This window comes from Tursiops truncatus, chromosome 15 (genome assembly GCF_011762595.2).
Source record: "Tursiops truncatus isolate mTurTru1 chromosome 15, mTurTru1.mat.Y, whole genome shotgun sequence".
NCBI lineage: Eukaryota > Metazoa > Chordata > Mammalia > Artiodactyla > Delphinidae > Tursiops > Tursiops truncatus.
Window position 1 is genome coordinate 39289013 of NC_047048.1, and position 9202 is coordinate 39298214.

Consider the following 9202-nt stretch of genomic DNA (forward strand, 5'->3'; position numbering starts at 1 on the left):
CATCCTTCTTATGGTGAAAGGCCAGGTGATTTCCATATAAGAGTAGTAACATGGGGGCTTCCCTGGTGGCGCAGCGGTTGAGAGTCCGCCTGCTGATGCAGGGGACATGGGTTCGTGCCCCGGTCTGGGAAGATCCCACATGCCGCGAAGCGGCTGGGCCCGTGAGCCATGGCCGCTGAGCCTGCGCGTCCGGAGCCTGTGCTCCGCAGCAGGAGAAGCCACAACAGTGAGAGGCCCGCGTGCTGCAAAAAAAAAAAAAAAAGAGTAGTAACATGGTAAAGATACCCCTTCTTACCACTCCTAATACAGGTTATGCTGCAATTTCTAGTCAGTATAATAAATCAAGAAAAAGAAAGGCATATAATTAGAATGGAAGAAGTAAAACTATATTATGTTACAAATTACAGGATCTTGTAGGTAGAAAATCCTAAGAAATCTACCCCAAAATGAGGATAATTAAGTTTAGCAAGGTCTCAGGACACAAGAATCAGGTTCACTGTGTTTCTATACACTAGCAATGAACAATCCAAGAATGAAATTATGAAATAATTGCATTCACAATAGCATAAAGAGAGTAAAATATGCATGAAACAGATCAGCAAAAGGAGTACAGTACCTTTCTATTGAAAACTACAAAACACTGTTAGGAGAAATTGTATTTCTCAAGTAAGTTTCACGTAGGCAGCATATGACTGTGTCTTGCTTCTTTATCCAGTCAATCACAGCTCATTGAAACTGGAGTCTTCAGAGCATCTGCATTTAATGTGGTCATCTATGTCACTGGGTTTAAATATACCATCTTGATATTTTCTAGTCCATCTGTTCTGTTTCCTCTTTTCTCTGTGTCCCCTTCCTTTGGATTGAGTACTTTTATGGGTTCATTTTAATCTCCTTTGTTGATTTATTGTATATGGCACTTTGGTTTTTAGCATTTGGTTTAGAGTTATAGTATACAGTTGACCCTTGAACAACACGGGTTTGAACTCTGTGGGTCCACTTGTACTCAGACATTTTTCAATAAATATGTACTACAGTGCTACACGATCCGCAGTTGGTTGAACCCATGGATGTGGAACTGTGGATACGGAGGATGGACTGTAAAGTTATATGCAGATTTTCAACTGAACAGGGGTTGGCACCCAATCCTTGTGTTGTTCAAGGGTCAACTGTATATCTTTAACTTATCACAATCTATCTTTAAGTAATATTATACCATTTTGCATACAATATTAGAACCATAAAACATCATACTTTGATTTCTACTTTTATTAAAACCATGATACTTTTTTTTTTTTTTTTTTTTTTTTTTTTTTGCGGTACGTGGGCCTCTCACTGTTGTGGCCTCTCCCGTTGCGGAGCACAGACTCCGGACGCGCCAGCTCAGCGGCCATGGCTCACAGGCCCAGCTGCTCCATGGCCCGCAGGATCCTCCAGGACTGGGGCATGAACCCGTGTCCCCTGCATCGGCAGGCGGACTCCCAACCACTGCGCCACCAGGGAAGCCCCATGATACATTTTTATTAGTTTTGCTTTAAACAAAACTAGTTCAATTTTACTTTAAGGATATTAAAAATATGAAAAAGTATATTATATTTACCTTATAAATTACCATTTACAAGGTTTTTCATTCTTTTTATAGTTCCAGTTTTCATCTGATATCCTATCTTTCTGTATGAAGGATTTAACATTTCTTCTGGTACAAGGTCTGCTAGTGATTTCTTTCAGCTTTTGTGTACTGAGTATATTGCCTTCATTTTTGAAATATTTTTTTGCTATGCATAGAATTCTAGACTGACATTTTTTTTTCTTTTCACATTTTAAAGGTGTTCTTGCACTGTCTTCTGTCTTGTACTGTTTCCTGAGGGCTGTCATGCTTGTGCTTGTTTCTGTATTCACAATGGTCTTTTTTTTTCTGTAGCTGCTTTTAAATAAGTAATCTTTTTATGATTACTTTTAAACAGTTTGATCATGTTGCACCTTGTTGTTTTCTTCATATTCCTTATTTTATTAAAAAATTTTTTTTAATTAATTCTTTTTGGTTGTGTTGGGTCTTCATTGCTGCGCACAGGCTTTCTTTAGTTGTGGCGAGCAGGGGCTACTCTTTGTTGTGGTGCGCGGGCTTCTCATTGCGATGGCTTCTCTTGTTGTGGAGCACGGGGTCTAGGCACATGGGCTTCAGTAGTTGTGGCATGCAGGCTCAGTAGTTGTGGCTCACGGGCTGTAGAGCGCAGGCTCAGTAGTTGTGGTGCATGGGTTTAGTTGCTCCACGGCATGTGGGATCTTCCCGGACCAGGGCTCAAACCCGTGTCCCCTGCATTGGCAGGTGGATTCTTAACCACTGCTCCACCAGGGAAGTCCGTTCTTCATATTTCTTGATCTTGGAGTTTGGTTAGTTTCTTAGATCTGTGGGTTTATAGTTTATATTGAACTTGAAAATATTTCAGCCATTTATTCTTCAATTTTTCCGTTCTATTATTTTTATCTTCCCCCACCTTCAAAGACATCAATTACATATGTATTTGTTTTTTTGAAATTATTCCACAGCTAACTGATACTCCGTTCTTCTTCCTTTTTTAGCTTTTTTTTCTTGGTGTGTTTCATTTTGGATAGTTTATATTCCTACATCTTCAAGATAATGAATCATTTCTTCTGCAATGTCGAATCTTCTGTCGATCCTACCCAGTGTATTTTTCATTTCAAACTTTGTAATTTTCTTCTCTGACATTCAATTTGGGCCATTTCATACATACACAGAATTAAGGGGTCCCCCTCTCCACCTCACTCCAGTTCTGAATTCTATACAAACACACACTCTGGCCTTCAGAGGTCTCTTTTTCTGGTTGGTTGGGGTTTTTTGTTTGTTTGTTTTTTGCCTGAAAGGTAGTTTTTTCATCAGAATTTTAGACTCCTACACCACCTTGCAGCTCTGTGACTGGGGTATTTTCCATTGTCCTCAGGGCTAAGCTATGAAAGAGAAAAAGGAAAATGGTAATTTCCTCTATGCTTTTACAATGGGGACCCCTTTTCATAGATGCTTTGGTCCAAAAGATGAGATTTCTATTGAGTTTTATCCACTCACGCAATCACCATGTATCTCTGCAACACTGTTTTTTGCTTACTTTTAAGAGTACTTAGGTAGTTGTTTTTTGTATTTTGTGCAGAGTTTTTGGTTGGAGTCACTGAATGAAATAGATTTACTATTTACTCCATCTGGGGGAAAATTGGAAGCCTGCTTTTTTCTATTTATTTGTGCCTCTGAATCTCAAATGTGTTTCTAGCAGAAAGCATAAAGTCAGATTTTGCTTTTCTTTTTTTAAAAATCAAGTCTGACGATTTTTGTCTTTTGTTTAGAATACTTAGTTCATTCACACATAAGGCAATTACTGATATGTTGGATTTACAGCTGCCAATTTGCTTTTTGTTTTCTATGTGTATCATGTTTTTTTTGTTCCTTTGTTCCTCCATTACCACCTTATTTTGTGTTGAACAAATATTTAGTATGTCATTTTAACTACTTTGTCGCTTTTCTAGTTTTTTAAAAGTTTTCCCCCATTGGTTGCTGTAGATATTATACTATACATTTTTAACTTATCATAACTCATTTCAAATTAATACTGCCTTAATTCTGATAAAATATATCAATTTTATCCCAATAGAGTTTCATTCCCTCCCCTCGCTTATGATATTGTCTTAAATATTACATCTCTGTATCTTTTGTAATCACACATACCCACACAATCTTTATTATTTATGCAATATTTATTTTTAACAACTTGAGTTAGTATGGTACATATGTTATAATTGATAAACTACTATTGATACAGTACTGAAAATTGAAGTCCATAATTTACATTAGTATTTACTCTTTGTGTTGTATAGTACAGAGCTGTAGGTTTTTGATAAATGTGTCATGTCATGTATCCACCGTGACAGTTTCAAAGAGAATATTTTCACAGCCCTAAAAATCTCCTGTACTCTACCTCTTCATCCTCACCCCCAACCCTCAAACCACTGATCTTCTTGTCTCTATAATTTTGCCTTGTCCAGAATGTCATATAGTTCGAATCATACAGTATGTAGCCTTTTCAGGTGGCTTCTTTCATGGAGCAATATGCATTTAGTGTTTCTCCATGTCATTTTGTGTCTTGATAGCTCATATTTTTAAATTAATGAATAATATGCCATTGTATGGAGGTCCCACAGTATGTGTATTCTGTCAACTATTAAAAGTCATCTTCATTGCTTCCTGTTTTTTGATTATGACTAAAGCTGTTCATGTTCAGGTTTTTGCATGAACATAAGTTTTCAGCTCGTTTGGGTAAATACCGGGGAAGGTGATGGTTGGATCATATGGTAAGAGTATGTTTAGTTTTGTAAGAAACAGCCAGGCTGTCTTCCAAAGTGACTGTACCATTTTTCATTCCCACCAGCCACTTTAAGAGTTCCTGTTGCTCTACATCCTCACCAGCATTTGGTGTTGTCAGTGTTTTAGATTTTGGCCATTCTATTAGGTTTGTGGTGACATCTCATTGTTTGTTTGCTTGTTTGTTTTTGCGGTACGCGGGCCTCTCACTGTTGTGGCCTCTCCCGTTGCGGAGCACAGGCTCCGGACGCGCAGGCTCAGCGGCCATGGCTCAGGGGCCCAGCCGCTCTGCGGCATGTGGGATCTTCCCAGACCAGGGCATGAACCCGTGTCCCCTGCATTGGCAGGCGGACTCTCAACCACTGCGCCACCGGGGAAGCCCTCTCATTGTTGTTTTAATTTACAATTCCTTAGCGATATATGATGTTAAGCATCTTTTCATATGCTTATTTGTCATCTGTATATCTTCTTTAATGAGATTTCTGTTCAGCCCTTTTGCACGTTTAAAAAAATGTGTTCTTTGTTTTCTTATTGTTGAGTTTTAAGAGTTCTTTGTATATTTTGGATAAGAGACTTTTTTTTTTTTTAGTTTATTTATTTATTTTTTGGCTGCGTTGGGTCTTCATTGCTATGCATGCCTTCTCTAGTTGCGGTGAGCGGGGGCTACTCTTCGTTGCAGTGCGAGGGCTTCTCATTGTGGTGCCTTCTCTTATTGCGGAGCACAGGCTCTAGGCGCACAGGCTTCAGTAGTTGTGGCATGTGGGCTTCAGTAGTTGTGGCTCATGGGCTTAGTTGCTCTGCGGCATGTGGGATCTTCCCGGACCAGGCCTCGAACCCGTGTCCCCTGCATTGGCAGGCAGATTCTTAACCACTGTGCCACCAGGGAAGCCCCAATAACATTCCTTTATCAAATAAGTGTTTCGCAAAAATTTTCTCCCTGTGACTTGTTTTTCTTTCTCTTAACAATGTCTTTTGCAGAGCAGTTTTTCACTTCAGTGAAGCCCAAGTTACTAGCTTCTTCTTTCATAGATGGTGCTTTGGGTGTTGCATCTAAAAGCCATTGCCAACCACTTAGCATAATGCCCTCAGGTCTGCCTATATTGTCACAAATGGCAGAGTTTCCTTCTTTTTTCCGGCTGAGTAATATTTCATTGTGTATATATACCACATTTTCTTTCTCCATTCATCCATTGATGACATTTAGGTTGTTTCTATGTCTTGGCTGTTGTGATAATGCTGCAGTGAACCTGGGAGTGCGGGTATCTATCTCTACAAGACCCTGTTTTCATTTCCTGTGGCTGTATAACCAGAAGTGGGATTGCTGGATGATACGGTAGCTCTATTTTAACTTTTTGAGGAGCTGTCATACAGTTTTCCATAGTGGAAATGGTAGTGGCTGCACCAGTTTACATTCCCACCAACAGTGCACTATCCCCGTTGCACTATCCAATGTTGAACTATCCTTGCGTCCTGGGGATAAATCCCATTTGATCATGGTGTATGATCCTTGTAATGTGCTGTTGAATTTGGTTTGCAAGTATTTTGTTGAAGATTTTTACATCTATATTCATAAGGAATATTGGCTTGCAGTTTTCTTTTCTTGTAGTGACCTAATCTGACTTTGATATAAGGGTAATAGTGACCTCCTAAAATGAATGTGAAAGTATTCTCTCCTCTTTTGTTTTTGAAAGTTTGAGAATTACTGGCATTAATTCTTCTTTAAATGTTTGATAGAATTCACCAGTGAAGCCATCTGGTCCTAGGATTTTCTTTGTTGGGGTGTTTTTGATTACTGATTGAATCTCCTTACTTGTATTGATCTGTTCAGATTTTCTATTTTTTCATGATTCAGTCTTGGTAGGTTGTATGCTTCTAGGAGTATGCCAGTTTCTTCTAGGTTGTCCAATTTGTGGTGTATGTTTATTTATAATAGTATCTTATCAGCTTTTGTATTTCTCTGGTTGTCTGTTGTAATGTGTCTCCTTTCATTTATAATTTTATTAATTGCGTACTCTCTCTTTTTTTCTTGGTAAATCTAGCTAAAGGTTTATCAGTTTTGTTTATCTTTTCAAAAAAATCAACTCTAAGATTTCCCTGGTGGCGCAGTGGTTAAGAATCCGCCTGCCAATGCAGAGGACACGGATTCAATCCCTAGTCCGGGAAGATCCCACATGCTGTGGAGCAACTAAGCCTGTGCACCACAGCTACTGAGCCTGCGCTCTAGAGCCCATGAGCCACAACAACTGAGCCTGTGTGCCACACCTACTGAAGCCCATGCGCCTAGAGCCCATGCTCCACAACAAGAGAAGCCACCACAATGAGAAGCCTGCACACTGCAACGAAAAGTAGCCCCTGCTCACCACAACCAGAGAAAAGCCCGTGCACAGCAACAAAGACCCAACGCAGCCAAAAATAAATAGATAAATAAATAAATAAATAAAAATTCATTTAGCCACTCTATTCCTTTTGATTGGAGAATTTAATTAATTTACATTTAAAGTATTGATAGGTAAGGATACTAATGCTATCTTATTAATTTTTTAATGTATTTATTTATTTATTTTTGTCTGCGTTGGGTCTTCATTGCTGCATGCAAGCTTTTTCTAGTTGTGGTAAGTGGGGTATACTCTTCGTTGTGGCGTGTGGGCTTCTCATTGTGGTGGCTTCTCTTGTGGAGCATGGGCTCTAGGCACGAGGGCTTCAGTAGTTGTGGCACACGGGCTCAGCAGTTGTGGCTCCCAGGCTCTAGAGCTCAGGCTCAGTAGTTGTGGCACATGGGCTTAGTTGCTCCGCGGCATGTGGGATCTTCCTGGACCAGGGCTCGAACCCGTGACCTCTGCATTGGCAGGCGGATTCTTAACCACTGTGCCACCAGGGAAGTCCCTATCTTATTAATTTTTTTGTATTTCTTTTGCTGCTGATCATCCCATCCTGGAGTACGGGATGTCGTGGCAAAATGAAGCAGTCTTTTCTACTCTTTATGCAGTTATTCTCAGGTTTTTTTGTTTCACTGTGTTGCTGAAGCTTTGTAGGTGGACTCCAGAGCTCTCCTAGAGCTGTTTTCACTCATGGATCCCTGTCTAATTGTTGATCTAATGGAGGTTGGGGTCTCCAGCTCCAGCATTTTGATTACCTATGCATATACTTTTAAACAAAGAATATACCTTCTGATTTTTTTCACTTAATAAATTGCAAACACAGGAATTTAATTTCAGATAAAATTATTCACTCAACATATATTTACGTACTTCTTATATATTACTATATACAAGTAGGATAGAGAAAAAGAGGTGATGCCGGTACCAAAAAGCCTAAATCCTCACACAGGTTTGATCCCTGACCTGCTGTGAATTAGAGGAAATGACTTCATTGTGCTGTGTTAGTACTTTTAGTACTTATTTTATAGTGTCTATAAAAGGCTTCATTAAAAACATTAAAGTAATTATGTTACTTATCCGTTAGTTCCTCTTTCTGTATAATCACTGTTAGGGCAGGATGTCTTCCTCAGGGCCTGATAAAAGATACACAAGAGACATAAAAATGCAAGATATAAAATACCCAAATAATTAGGTTTCAAACTTCAAATTTTGAAATTCTCATCTTGGCATTTTCCTGGGGAAGCAACAGGTTGCAGTTAAAAGAGTGACGTTTACACAGAGACCTGCATTTGAATCCAAGCTTAATCCTAACAACTAAGTTGGTGCCCTCAGCATGTTTTTTAATCCATTAATGTAAAGGGTGGTATGGCTGGTCTGGGTTTCCTGTGCTGCTGTGCACGAAGGCCTATTTTCTGTGAGTGGCTGGAAGGAGTACTAACTGGGAGTTTCACTTCTGTCCAGGGCTTACTAATGAGCAGTTTTCCTCCAGTGGGTACAGTCTACAGATGCTCCATGTGCTTAAGTGAGGTGACCTCTGTCCCCAAACAGGAGGAGTCTTGGCTTTCTCTGGACAGTACATCGATTTTTGTGAGGGAAGATTGCAGTCAACCCTCCGTGAACCTGGGTTCCACATCTGAGGATTCAACCAACAGTGGATAAAAATACAGCCCCCCTCAATTCCAGAAATTTCCCAAAAGCAAAACTTGAATTTTCTGTACACTGGCAACTATTTACATAGCATTTATATTGTATTTACATAACATTTACATTGTACTAGGTATTATAATTAATCTAGAGATGATTTAAAATATAAGGGAGGATGTGTGTAGGCCATATGCATCATATGCAAACACTACACCATTTTATATAAGGGAGACAGTGCCTGGCACAGAGTAGGTGATCAATAAGTGTGTCAATAAGTGATGAGTTCAAGTTTATCATCATATGTTTTTATCAGGGACGCATGGTACACCGCGCTTAAAGGTTGCTTAAAGATGCTTGCCAGGCACACATGCCCACAAGCTTTGGTGAAGGCTGAGTGTTCTCCCAGCAGTGCTCTCCCCAGAAGTCCAGCCCGTACGTGAAGGTTTCTGATGCTGCTGCCAGGGCCAGGGGGCGGGATGGGGGGGGCGCTTCTGCAGAGAGTGACATCTGCAGCCAAACTGCAGACCGAAGGTGGCGGATGGAGGCACAGAGCAGGCAGTGATGCTCACTTAGGAGTTCGGGAAGAAGCGGAACGTGCAGCGGATGGAGTCCGTGTCGGTCCCCTCTTTCCACAGCTGTCTCAAGGTCCCTTTGGAGAAGATTAAGCTGGGATCCCCAGGTCTGCTTCTGACTTACCCATGGGACTAGGAGCTGTCACCTGGCTTGCCAGCATTCAGATAGCCAGGGGCCTGCCATATGCGCTCGGAGACTATAAAGAAAAGACAGATGAGTCTCTGACGTGCCCTCTCCCTGGGCA